The sequence below is a fragment of the Ambystoma mexicanum genome, chromosome 6q (genome assembly GCF_040938575.1).
Source record: "Ambystoma mexicanum isolate Mex_15411 chromosome 6q, UKY_AmexF1_1, whole genome shotgun sequence".
Lineage (NCBI taxonomy): Eukaryota > Metazoa > Chordata > Amphibia > Caudata > Ambystomatidae > Ambystoma > Ambystoma mexicanum.
This window is the reverse complement of record NC_090937.1, coordinates 87,869,298-87,883,205: the sequence shown is the minus strand read 5'-3', so window position 1 is coordinate 87,883,205 and position 13,908 is coordinate 87,869,298.

Here is a 13,908-nt window from a genome sequence, read left to right as displayed (position 1 = left end):
CATATTTTAATTTTCTTAGCAGCCACAGGGGCTCAAAGCACATTGCAAGAGTACACGTTCCCAGGATCATTTGAGAGGGAAGGAATGAACAATTTATGATACCTTTGAGGTCACAGAGCCGAGCTCACAGATGCAGGGGAAAGGCAGTGAACATAGCTTCATTTAATAATTTTGCATATCAGTTATGAAACTGGCCTCCTGCCAGTTTCAAAGCACCCATGACAGTTTCAAATTGCCCTTTAGCACAATTTAGCATGGGAAGCAGTTTGAGGTGTTCTTAAGATGCAACATTAGAATGGTAACTTGTCTTGGTTTAAGGCTCTGCCTGTATCATGATTGGTAGTATCTTTATGAGAAGCGGATGGGGATGATCAGCGGCAGATGAGTAAAGATCAGCTGGTCATCCCAAATGTTTCAATGCCCTGGCTTTGAGATGTGGGAATTGGAGGTTGGACTGTGACGTCACGCTGGGGGTCTAGGGTGATGTGGTAAGATTTTTGGGACCCAATTGTTGATTTTTCAGACCCAATCATCGATTGTCCGGACCCAATCATCACAGGCTAATATATGCCTCGGCATAGGGGAATGACATTTTTTCCTCAATTAATTTATTTCAAAGGATGGGCAAAATGTGCCAATGTGCTTTGATGTTAATTAGTTTAGATGATTATAAGTTCTAGACTTAGGGCCTCATTACACGGAAGGCGGACGACCAAGGTGCTATTAGCACCTTGGTCCATGCCGGTAAAATACCGGCACCGCCTTGGTGGAAAGGGGAATTACTGCCCCATTCCAAGGTTGGCGGGGCGGTAATTCCCCCTTCCACCACTGCCCTTCCCCATTCCCATTTTTGCCCCATAGGGCATAATGGGAATGGGGAAGGTGCTAATTATGGCACAGCAATTTTGCTGTGCCGTAATTAGCACCAAGGTCCCTTAGCGGGTTGGTTTTTAACGCCTGCAAAAAACAGGCGTTAAAGCACCAACCCGTTAAGGGACCTCGTAGTAAGGCGGTAATGGTTAACGGTCACCGTTACCATTAACGGTGACCGTTAACCATTACCGCCTTCCGTGTAATGAGGCCCTATTTAGTCCATTTATCCAATAGGGAGTAAGTGGGTTGTGGCATTTCTGCGTTAGAGCAGAGGGTTGCCTAGTAAGTGGCAAACCTTGTTAGACAGGAGTTGCGCCCAGTGCAGGCAATTGGTATAGTTGCATCATTTTTATATTCTTTTGGGTTAAAGAGTTTGAACTAGAGAAGAAAAAATGGGAAGAAGCATATGCACTAGCGTTTTTGTGAGTAGTACCAATTTCGTTTGATATGGTGAAAGTCGTCGCAGTTTTCTGTTGATTGTGGCTGTGGAAATTACAGAAGGGCCAGAGCCAAACTAACATGTAAATATCGAAAGAGCTTTGTAATGCATGCAGGAGGTGCGGTCGAACGAAGGGAGGAACAAACGTACTCTCAGTATACTAACATAGGGCATTGTTGTTGAGGTGATGGGCCTGTGGAGAGGGCCATTCATGTACTAATCAGAACTAACAAGAGAGGCCTGTGGAGAGGGCCATTGCATGTAAGAGTGGAATGAGAGGTGTGAGAGAGTGGGGCCTGTGGAGAAGGCCAGTGTGAATGAACTAGGGTGAACGAGTTAAACGGTAAGTATAAGATTTAGTGAGTGGAAGTGAGTGAATAAGGGTTTAAATAGGAAGGGGTAAGAAGAAAACGGGGAGGGAAGAATACTCTAACAATCAAGAAGAAGGTGCAATAATATCATACCAAGGGATGGACGCACCCCTTGATCATATGTGCATGTTTTGAACTGCTTCTTTATAACCTGAGCCAGAGTGTGTCATCCTGCCTATGGAGAGGGGGGTGGGGCACCTTATTCCGCGCTTTCCAACATGGGAAGGAGAGCTGACACAGCCATCTTGATTCTTTAAGTTATAACACTGACTTTCCTTTGCATACATATTCCCCTTTACACACTTTTTGTATAAGAGATAGGGTAGGCATTAGGTTTTGTTAGTATAGGCCATTTTGATTTGACAGAGACTGACTAGGACTGTGTTTTCTTTATTATCGGATGGTAGATACTCCTTCCATCATAGCTATGGGGCAAAGTAGGAGATTTTCCAAACCCCAAGAGTCTGATAAAGGTCTTGAAATTGTGTCTCTTGTGCCAGTGTCATACTTGTGATGCCATGCCCCCTTACACCACAATACAGAGGTGTTTCTGTACAGGGTCCATGTACTGCTAGGGGTTCCATGTCATTTCATCACCTGCCTGTTCATCCCCAGGCTTTTTAATGTGCGCATTCCATCGAAAATGCAAATTGTTTTTTTTCCCGCCCAAACCCTTATCTGCCCTTTCCCACCCCCCCTAAAAAACTCGATAAGCACATTCGATGGAATGTGCACGTTAAAAAGCCTGGGGATGAACAGGCAGGTGATGAAAGAACGTCATACCCTGTTAGGATGGGTACCAGGAATACAGGGAAAGGTCTTTTGACTGTCAAATGAATTTATATTCAGACCACGATGCCCCTCAACTATCACACCAGACGTACACACACTGCTATACCTGAGGAAGTGGTAGTGAGAAAAGACATGATTATATTCGTTGCCACAGGTGATGATAACATGGAGTGGTGATCAATATTGTGCATAGATCCCACACTAACACTGATGGAACTTACAGACAAAGAGCTGTTTGAGACAAAGGAAGAGGGTGAGAGGTGGTTTTCAAATTACATATAGCATGTCCAGTTCAGATAAAAGAAAGAGCAATACCACAGATGACACAACTAGTGAAAAGAGAGAGAAAGTACATGCAGGAAGATTTGGAGAAAGTGCCAAAGAAGTTATGGACTACAGGACCCCATGATGTGGGAATATTGAAAGGGGTGGGGGCAGTTGCCACGTGTGAAGCAATACCCCCTTCACGACAAGCAGATGAGGGTATATACGAGACACTTAATACCCTATTGCAACCAGATATTATATAGGAATCAACATCACCATCCAACACGGCCACATATCCGATTAGAAATCAAAGGGAGGGCTGTGGCATTTCATATAGGATCACCACCCTGTTAACAACGTGATGGAAGCAGAATTTCTGCTGGTTTCAAATCCAGCAACAATTTTCTGCAGCATCCAAGCAGCGGCACGCTACTTCACAGTGGTGGATTTGAAGGATGCTTTCTTCACCATTGCCCTGCACCCAGACTCAAGGTATTTTACCGGGTTTACGTATCACAGGATCAGATTCGAAGACACAAGAATGCCACAAGGGTACTGTGAGGGACCCAGAATGTTTAACAGAGTAATACAAAGGGATCTGAGTAACTTGCAGGTAACAAGTGCACTAATTCAATATGTGTACGATATTTTAGTGTGCAGCACAACAGAAGATGAGTGCAAGCAGTATTCAGTAACACTATTGACATTACTGGCTGACAAGATGTACACATTGGACAGAGCAAAATTGCATTATTGTCAAACAGAAGTGGATTACTTGGGGCAGATTTTATCAGTCGATGGGAAAAAAATAACACCAGAAAGTCTTCAAGCATACATAAAACACCCCAACCAATGACCGTGAAAGAAATTCAACAGTTTCTGGGCTCATGCAATTATTGTAGAGCATGGGGTTTTGATTACTCTACCTACACTAGACCACTACTTCAAGCAATTATGGAAGTTCAGAAAAAAAAGAGTAAGATAAAATGGACAGCTGAAATGAGCGAGAATTTTGCTGAACACAAGAATGAGTTGGCACTTGCAACAGTGTTAGCGACACCCAATCACAAAAAGAGGTATCATTTGTTCTCTCACTCAGACGGTAAAGTAGTGACTGCCGCTCTGACACAGAAGAAGGGACAGGAACACACAATGCTGGCATATTACAGTGGGACATTAAACGCAGTAATGTAAGGACACTTTCCTTGTGAGCAGGCACTTGCTGCAGCTACGTTCACAATTGAAAAAGTATGAACAATAATAATGGGATTTCCAGTAGTTTGTACATGGAACATGCATTGTTTGCAATATTAGAAAGGTCCAAATCAACTTTGACAACTCAGAGAGCATCAAGGAATAAAATCATATTTGCAAATCCTGCAATCAAAATTGTCAGGTGCAGGACAGTTAACCCAGCAGAATTCATTGCAGAACTAATAGAGGAAGGAGACTATAGACATAACTGTGTGGCATGCATGAACAGAAATGAAGGGATGCCCATGGTAAAGGAGGAAGTGACTGAAGGTGGAGACATTATTTTCATCAATGTTTTGTCAAGTATTAACCCAAATTCAAGATAGAGACATACTGATTCAGCAGTAGTACGGAACAAAACTGGAATACTTGAGGAAGGGGAGATTGAATTTTTTTCTCAAACACGGCTGCCAGCACACTACTCTGCACAAACAGCAGAATTAGCGCATTAATTGAGGCACTGAACATGTCAGAAGGACATGTAGTCAGAATATTTTCTGATTCTGCGTATGTAACATCTACAGTACATTTAGGATTAGCAAAATGAGAGAGCAGAGGGATTAAGAGAAGCAACGGGAAACCAGTGCAGCTTGCAACACTATTAAATAACTTATTGGAAATACTACCACTCCCAGTAGAATTGGCAATAATAAAGTGCCAAGCATCACACTGGAGGGCAATATTTTATATCACAGGGTAAGGAAAGAACAGACAGGCCACCAAAAGAAGCAGCAAATTTGCCAGAGGTATCACATGTACTATTCGCTGGTGAGAAGGAAAAGGTATCACTGATAGCATTGATGAAAACAGCCAAAGAACAAACTGAACTGCCAGAGGGCTTCAACACGACACCATTGGTACAGATAATAGAATCACAGGGAGAAGCACCGGAGGGTGAAAAAGATCTTTGGAGGAAGAGAGGTGCTCTCTGTCACCAACAGATTTGATCTAGTGACAAGACAGCACCGGCAAGGTGGTAATGCCAAAAAAGGTATTGAGCATGGCTCTGCAACCGCTTCACTACCCTGCCCATGCCTCAAAAGATCATGTGACAGCTGGAATAAGTGAAGATTGGTTTGCACCAAAGTTATCTGAATATGTGGCCGAATTTGTAAATAATTGTTTGACATTCCAGAAGTTCTCAATTGGCACACTTTAAAAGTAGTTCAAGGGAGTTTGCTGGATCCACAGGGGCCCTTCTGGCACTTGCAAATAGAGTATGTTGATATACAAGAAAGATGCACCTCTTACAGGTATATGCTTGCTGTGGTGTGTCCATTTTCACGTTGCCTTGAGGCCGGTTTTTGTGCCTGTAATGATGCCCGCTCTGCGGCTAGATTCTTAATAAGGGAAGTATTTCAAAGGTGGGGGATCCCAGATGAAATTAGCTCAGACAATGGTCAACATTTTTCAAATGATTTTATTGGGGCAATAACTGCACTTTTAGGAATTTGGCACACACTATTCACCATTTACCACACTCAGGCCAACGGTGTGGCAGAGAATGAATGGCTTACTAAACAACAGCTTAGGAAATCTAACACCTATGCTTGGCAAGTCCTGGCTTTATTGCTTGCCTCTTGGTCTCTTTGCTTTGCACAATTCACCTGGAAGAGATCATCATTTCACTCCAAACAAAATTGTTACTGGTCAGAGGATGCATGCACCTATATCTCCGGCACGTACAATTTCTGATGCTAACTCCTCTGCTAACATCTTTGGGGAAGTGTTCCATATATACCTCACCAAACTTAACAGGACCCTTACATATATATCCCAACAGATCAACACAAGGACACGAACTGAGCAGGTAAATGAACAAATAAGGGACTTTCCACAAGCAACACTTCTATACCATGGCAACAAAGTACTCCGTAAAAACCTCCTTCAGAAGCTGAAGGAAGAATGCTTCACTGGGCCACACACTGTGACATACTCTACACCAACAGCAGTCAAGGTCATCGGTCACTAGGGATGGGTCTACAGCAGTGACGTACGCAGGGACAAGAGCACCAGCTCCCCCACAGAAAAAGGGCAGAGCGCAACGAGATGGCAGTATAACATAACTTTCCTTAACTTTCTTTTCAGCTATAGAACTTTACAGAAGACCACCAAATGGAGAAGCAGGGGGTAGTTTTCAGGACAATGGCCCTCATTCCGAGTAGGGCAGTAAGGGATGCCGGGCACCGGTAAGGAGACCGGTGCCAGTAATCCCTTACCACCCTAATACGAGGTCCCTTAGCGGGTCCCTTCCTTAACGCCTGGTATGACCAGGTGTTAAGGACGTGACCCGTTAAGGGACCTGGGTGCAAATAACAGGCTTGGCATATGCCGGCCCATTATTTGCGCCCTCCCCATTCCCATTGAGCCCTATCGGGGCTCAGATGGGAATGGGGAATGGTTTGGTAAATGGGGACTCACCGATCCTTCCAAGGTCGGAATGGACCGGTAAGTCCCCATTGAACCAAACCGGAGTCGGTACCGGTATAGGAGGCAGTCATGGTGCAAATAGCGCCATGACTACCACCATACTCGGAATGAGGGCCAATGTTTTTATAAACAAACAGCAAAAGATTTCTATATTTTTTATTATTTTTATGACAGTTTGCATTAGTATTGGACTAATATGGTTATTATGTTTGTTGTTTGAAGAAAAAAAGTTGCATCTTTAAATAATAGTGTTAAGAGGAACAAAAACGTGTTTTAAATTAAAAAAAATCGATTATGATACTGCAAAAGGAAAGGGCAAGAACTGACATCTGGAAATATCTGGTATGATGAAATGGTATGGTTGGGAAGAGAAAGAGCAAACAGCACTTGTTACGTTTGCTCAATAATCCCACACCTAATTGGAGCCTCCACGCTTGGTCTGCCCCAAACTGTGTTATATTAAGGAAGCTGGATGCTTAATGCACCTATGCCTCTGCAAAACTAGGGGTCTTTTTCAGGGAACAAGTTATAATGTCCAGTGGGTGGATGAAGGAGAGGAAGTTTATGCAGATAACTATGTGCAACTTGATCGCATGGCCTAAATGAGTGAAACAAAGAAGCTGATAACAGAATATAGAACTGAAGGTCCTAAAAGGGGGAAACAAATGGTTAACCAGCACAAACAACTGCAGTGTGTGGATAAGGAAGGACATAACATACCCTGGTGTCACACAAGACCATTGATGAGAATGAAGGGAGAAGTGTGGTACGGTGGCCAATGGGAGGGAGAAACAATGCAATGTCGTTTTGAAGGTTTGGTGGGGTTCTAACAAAATGTGTACTCTAAGATGAAAGACAGTTGCAAGGCAGTTTGGGGAAAACACGTAAATGCATTAACCTGGTTAAGTGAAATGCATCAACCAGTATACATAAATACGTTTACACAGGACCCTTTGTGTTTCAGGTCCAGTGGGTCCATCCATGTGAGCACTAACAACTGCTATGTGAAGGTGATGAGGAGTGCGGCACTGATGCAAGGGACAGCTACGATAATGGACGATAATGGACGTATGTTTGGCCTGTGGATCGAAGGACTATGCCCATCTCCCTCCCGGTACCCCAAAGTGTCAACAAACAAAATTGGGCTTTCATTGAGAGAAGAATCAATTGAGTTGAAGAAAAAAGTGTTGCAGCATGACAAGGAACAAGTAATACACAGTAGGAGGAAGTATAGCAATAACTACTGGTCGGAAAAGAGTGCAGAAAGCCAGCAGAGAATCGGCTATTCTCAAAAGCAACTACTTTCTTCATTTCCCTGTTTTTAACAGGAGTGCAGACAGCAACCAATGCTAAATGCTAAATGGTTGCAGGTGACGTGGTACGAGTTACTGTGATTGGCCAACTCAACAGCAAAATGGCTGAATGCAGTAAAGGAAGAACTCAGGGCACTGCTTCTACTGGCACTTCAAAATGGCAACGTGTTGGATTTACTCACTCCCATGGAGGGAGGGGAGTGTTCAAAAATTGGCAGCAGTTGCTGCACTGTAGTACCCGATGGAGATGCACCAAATGGAACTTTGCAAGTAGCTATTAGTGAAATACAGGCACTCCAGGAGAAGATGTCAAATGAAACAAATGAAGTGCAAACAAACACTTGGCTGGACACCCTCTTTGCCTGGGTGCCTACTTGGTTCTCAGGAATGTTCAAAGTGACTGTCCCCACGTTGGTTTTCTTGCTTGTCACCTACCGTATTCGCAAAAATATTTTGAGACTTTATATTTACAAACCAAGAGGAAGATTTATGCTGCCCCTGAGTGTTGATAGGGTTAACAAAAAAGAGAAGGGTACTAAAAAATTAATTGGGGAAAATGTAGAAGAGGATATTGATGGTTGGGTCACAACTCAGCCTGGGGATTTAGAAAACTATGAGGAATATTGTATCTCATGTCTTAAGGATGGACAGGGATGTATATGGGTGGGGACTCATTGGATAGTTGAGAAGAAGCTGGGGATGACATGATGAGATTAAAAAATATATGGATCCATAAAATAGAGTAGCAGAAGAAGGACTGGGAGAGGAAAAGGTGTCCGTTATTGATAAATCAATGAAAGGGGCAATAATGTAATGGGAATGCAAACATTGTACGGAAAAGTGGCACGCACCTGTCAGTTGTGGGAATAGCCCACTGAAAGCAGAGGGGGATTCAATGATGGTTAAATCATTTTAGTGGTTAGACTTAAGAATGTGCTAAACAATTGAAGTTTACGTAGATAGCATTTAAACGATAAAGATAGGTTACAGGTAAGTATGCAGGGTTTAACATTACATTGATGTACTGTAAACATTGAGGTACTGTAAACAGGCATCACAGCATGCATGGTGCTTTAGTAGAAATAAGCTCACATGTTTTAATTTGCTTAGCAGCCACAGGGGTTCAAGAGTACACCTTCCCAGGATCATATGAAAAGGAAGGAATTAACAACTTATGATAGTTTTGAGGTCACAGAGCCAGGCTCACGGGTGCAGTGGAAAGGTTGTGAACTTCACCTCATTTAATAATTTGGCATATTAGTTATGAAACTGGCCTCCTGGCAGTTTCAAAGCACCCATGACTGTTTCAAATTGCCCTTTAGCTTAACTTATCCTGGGAAGCAGACCCGGATGTTCTTAAGATGCAACATTAGAGTTGTAACTCGTCTTTGGTTCAAGGCTCTGCCAGTGTCATGATCTGTAGTAGCTTCATGAGAATCGGATGGGGATGATCAGCGGCAGATGACTAAAGATCTGCTGTTCATCCAAATGTTTCAATGCCTTGGGTTCATGAGGTGGGAATTGAGGGTTGGACTGTGACATCACGTTGGGGGTCTAGGGTGATGTGGTAAGATTTTCAGGACCCAATCATCACAGGCTAATGTTTGTCCCGATATAGGGGAATGATTTCTTTCAAGGATGGACAATATGTGTTAATGTGCTATGATGTTAATTAGTTTAGATGATTATAAAAGTTCTAGACTTAGGGACGTTTCTTTGACAGTGCCTTTTCAAGCAGTTCTGTTCCACGTTCTGTTTGAATATTACTGTCCCAGGAGCCTTGACTAAAACTGTGTTACTTCTTGCCTGGTATACACTCCTTTTTGGATTACTTTTGTATTTTGTATTGGTAAATTCAAATGCAACCCGTAGTACAGTTCCCAGGTCACCAATTAGTGCAATGTGGGCGGTATCAAGTCAGACCATGCCAATGGTAAGCTCTCTGTGCCCAGATTTGGCTGCAATAAATAAAACAATGATGAAAGCCCATGAATAAAATTCTGGCAGAACCATGTTAGCATTAGTAACACTAATAGATTGAAAGGTGTTGTGAGGTTGAGATAGTGTCTAGTGATGGTGAGGATATCATTGACAGGTCCTTGGGTTTCACTAAATTCTTTTACCGATGTTGTCCCACATTTCCTATGACTCAAAAATAAAATGATATAGTGGACAATGGTAATATGTTTTTTATCATTTAAATTGGTCTGGTAGTGGTTTAGTGTGTTGTGAGTTGTTTAGAAGCCAACTTGCATCAACACAAGGGAGACATGATAAGCTATTGTTCAGAAAAGGTATATAAGGGTCAGGTATAAGTTTGGATCACATTAGATAAAATGCAACTCAAAACTTCAGTGACACAACAGGATGGCTTCCACTTCCTTGTAACAATGCTAACTGCAAAGATTGCAAATCTCGCTATCGATTAACTCCTGAGTAAAGACAAGTTACCAGTCACTCAATGGCCCTCATTAAGAGTTTGCCTGTAGCCCACCAGTAGTAACGGCGGGATACTGGCAAACTGCCCTTACCGTCTCCACCGCCCGATATCCTGGTGTTACCAGGATATTATGGGCAGCGGAGAGTCAGTAAATCCCCATTTCCATGGAGGACTCCATGGGATGGGATTGCCTGAGTCACTGACGGTATTACCGGTGCTGATGAATCAGGAATTTATTTGCTGGCACGGGCCTGATCTACCAGCAGGTCAGGGCTGCTGGGAGATCCATGGCCTCCACCGGCAAATTTGTGTTTTGCTGGTCCACAAAAAATGCTGGTGCCGGAATTACTGGCCTTTTTTCCAGCATTTTTTGCAGACCGCCAAAACCGTAATGAGAGCTGTGTCTTGAATTTTTAAAGTGTCCCTCACACTCTTTCCTGTCTTCTTGGTTCACTGTTTGGGGGCTGGAGGAGGGAAGATGCTGTGGTATGCTAGTAGTGAACAAAACTCCAGAATGTTCAACCTGAGCCAGGCTGGAAATCTGAGTGCATCCAGAAGCTTTACTTCTATTCTCTCCCCATCCCTCTTTCTCAGGGTCCTGGAACTGTTCCCCATGACCTACACTCAGTCTCCTCCACCTCAACGGGTCACCATGTGCTCACACCTACAGGAGTCTCTCTTGCACAATACCCTCTCCACTACAGTCTATCCCTTTCCATAAACCTCGTTGACACTGCCACATGCTCACACCACCATGATACCCTGTCTCATCCATTGTAGGGCACTCTACTTCCACGGTTCCCTTAATCTTCTCTGGAAAATGTTTCCCAATCCCCTACCTCTCCCCACCGTCTCAACCAATCTCTTCTTGATTTATTCTTCCAACCTCTCTTCTTGTCTTCAGATCTCCTCCAACCACTGCTAGGCTTCTCAAAACTCTGCTGTCCTGATCCTTCATCCCATCTCATTCCTTCTTCCAACCTCTTCCTTCAGCTCCACCTCAGCGCTCTCTCTGCTCCTCCGTGCAACCTCCTCCTTCTGATCCACTTCAGTCGCCTCTCCACTTCTCCATCCAACCTCTTCATTCTGCTGTGTCTCTGCTCCATGCCTCCACCTATCTTTGCCTCACGTTTTCTATACCGCTCAGAGTCCAATTCCTTTTACCCACACAGAGCCCTGTGCTCCAGCAGCTTTTATCAGCTTCTAATGCCTCCCTGGATGGATCGATCCACTGTGCAATTGCTTGAACCTGTGTGTAATAACTGGGGTAGCTTGAGGTTTGGTGCAGCTTGGATCATATATTCAATTCACCTGTTTACAATGGGAAGATGATTCACTGGGCATCTGCAGATCCAGGCTTCATCAGGCTAAACCGCCATCTTGATTTTTAGACCTGTGCATCTGATGCCTTTGTGCGAACCCCCCTCTGGTTACCATTTCTCCTTGGACTCCAGCTGCAGAAGTGCTTTAGGATACACCACTGATAAGGCTTTACTCATATTGGGTGGTACAGTAAGACTTACAAATAGTTTCCCCAGCGTGTTCATCTTTCTTTCGAATAGGACGTGCGGTAAAAACAACATGGTTCTGATTTAATGCATAGGGCTGCACACCTTTTTTTGTTAGACATGTTTTTATTGGTATTTCCATAAACATAAACAACTTTAGAACCCAAACCCCCCTTCCCCTCTCACCCATTCCCACCCTTGGCCCATTGCCTCTCCAGTGCATTTTCTCACCACCTCTCCTCCCCCGCCACCTCTCGCTCCCCCATTCCCCTTAGAAACAAGTGTTTTTCCCATTCTCCAGCTCCAATCCCACGTTTCAAGGTTTGTGTGTTTGAGAAGCAACTCGCCCTTTTTGCCGCCGCGTCTTGGCTGGGTCTAGCCTCTCAGTACTAAATCACTAAATACTAAACCAGCCCCAATAGTTGCATTTTCCTCAGGAATCACGCACCTCTTGAGTCCTGTTGTAAATATTTCAAGATTATGTCCCACTCAATGGGGAATTTATGGTGGTCCCCCTGAATGGCATAGGTCACCCATTCCATTGCCACACAATTCCAAACCTTTCCAACCCATTCATGCTCAGTGTTCCATTTCTGTGCCACCACCAATGTTGCCGCCACTAATAGGATAACATAGGCTTTTCTGTGAGTTTTAGACAGAAGGTTTTCCAGCACTCCTCCCAGTCCCAAGATAGCCAACCCAATGTTTTCCGGCCAGGGGGTGACAACGATATTGACCAGCACCTCCCAGATCATGTTCCATTATGGCTGGATGGATGGGCAATCCCACCAGACGTGATTCCACAGCCCCTCTTCCCCACATTCTCTCCAACATGTTGCTGACCTCGTTGGGTAAAATGTATGCACTTTCTCTGGAGTGTAATGCCACCGAACCACCAGCTTGACCCACATTCCCTGTATCTGAATAGCCCTTGTAGGTTTGGGGATACATGCCCAAAGATGAGACCACTGATCTGCCTCTATAGGTATTCCCAATGAGACCTCCCATTGCCCATTGGTTCATGTAACACAATTTTGGCTGGTCTTCCCCTCCTTAACGACTCTGTAGATTGCTCTCACTAAATGCTTGTCCCCCGCTTCCATGAGTACAAAGTTTGAGCCTGGTGAATTCCCTGGTAGCTGCTGATCTAACCTCCGGATTTGTCAGTCAGTGGCTCAATTGGGAATATCGAAATCTCTCCCAGTCTCCCAAGCTGATCTCCCAAACATCACTCTTGCACTGGATAAAGGATTTTGGTTCCTGCCCGGAGAACATGTCTCTTAATTTACTGCATCCCCCCTCCTCCCACCCGTTTAATCCTCCCCCTTTCTTGCCAGGTGTGGCTGGGCACCTTTTAAAGAAGGAGGCAGCGGGTCTGCATAGCTTCAGTAACAATTCCCTGCTATGCTCTTGGGGAGAAGTGGGGTGGTCCTTGGTATTCCCCATGTTGCTTCTCCAGGCTTAGCACCATGGCTTGTATTGGCAGAAACTGGCCCCCCAGTGACCACCCCATCTACCATCCCCAGCCAAGCCAGAGCACTATGTAAAAGTGTTTCAGTTTTGACAGATTTTAAATGTGTGTAGTGTAGTAGAAAGGGGGCTTCCCACACAAGCAAACCTAGGGACAAATCTGTCTACTAATAGGGCTGTCTAGCTCTTAGTGAAGCGAAGTGTAGGTACACTGTAGCTAATGTGATATAGACATTGTCGAATGATGCCAACCTCAGTTCCATATAGTAACTTTGCTGAAAGAATGAGCAGCTAATACGGTTTTTGATGACTACCCTGCATTTCTATCGATGAGTGGGGTCCAATATTGGTGCGATTCAACACAGGAAGATCACAATATTCTTAATAGCAGCAGGATGACACTATCAGTGAGAGAGTTGTATTATCCTCTCTGGTCTATTGTATAGTGGCTTGCCTTTTCGTTGCTGTCAATGTTTTCTTGGTGTATGGTGTGTTTTGGATGTTTTGTTAATTTGCTCTTGGCTTTTTATGCATTACATCTGAAACGTGAATTAAGGGGTGCATTCCTCAAACAGGATTTGTAATTTCAGAATTGTAGCATTGTTTGCCAAAGTGCATGCCTGTGCTGGAGCCGAATGGTTGTGCTTGGAAGTGAGTGTGCAACCTTACCTTGAAAGTGATTCATGTCTGCTAACATTGCCCGTATCTAGGCAACACTATGTGGACTACAAAGGGTCAACTTTTACTTTGC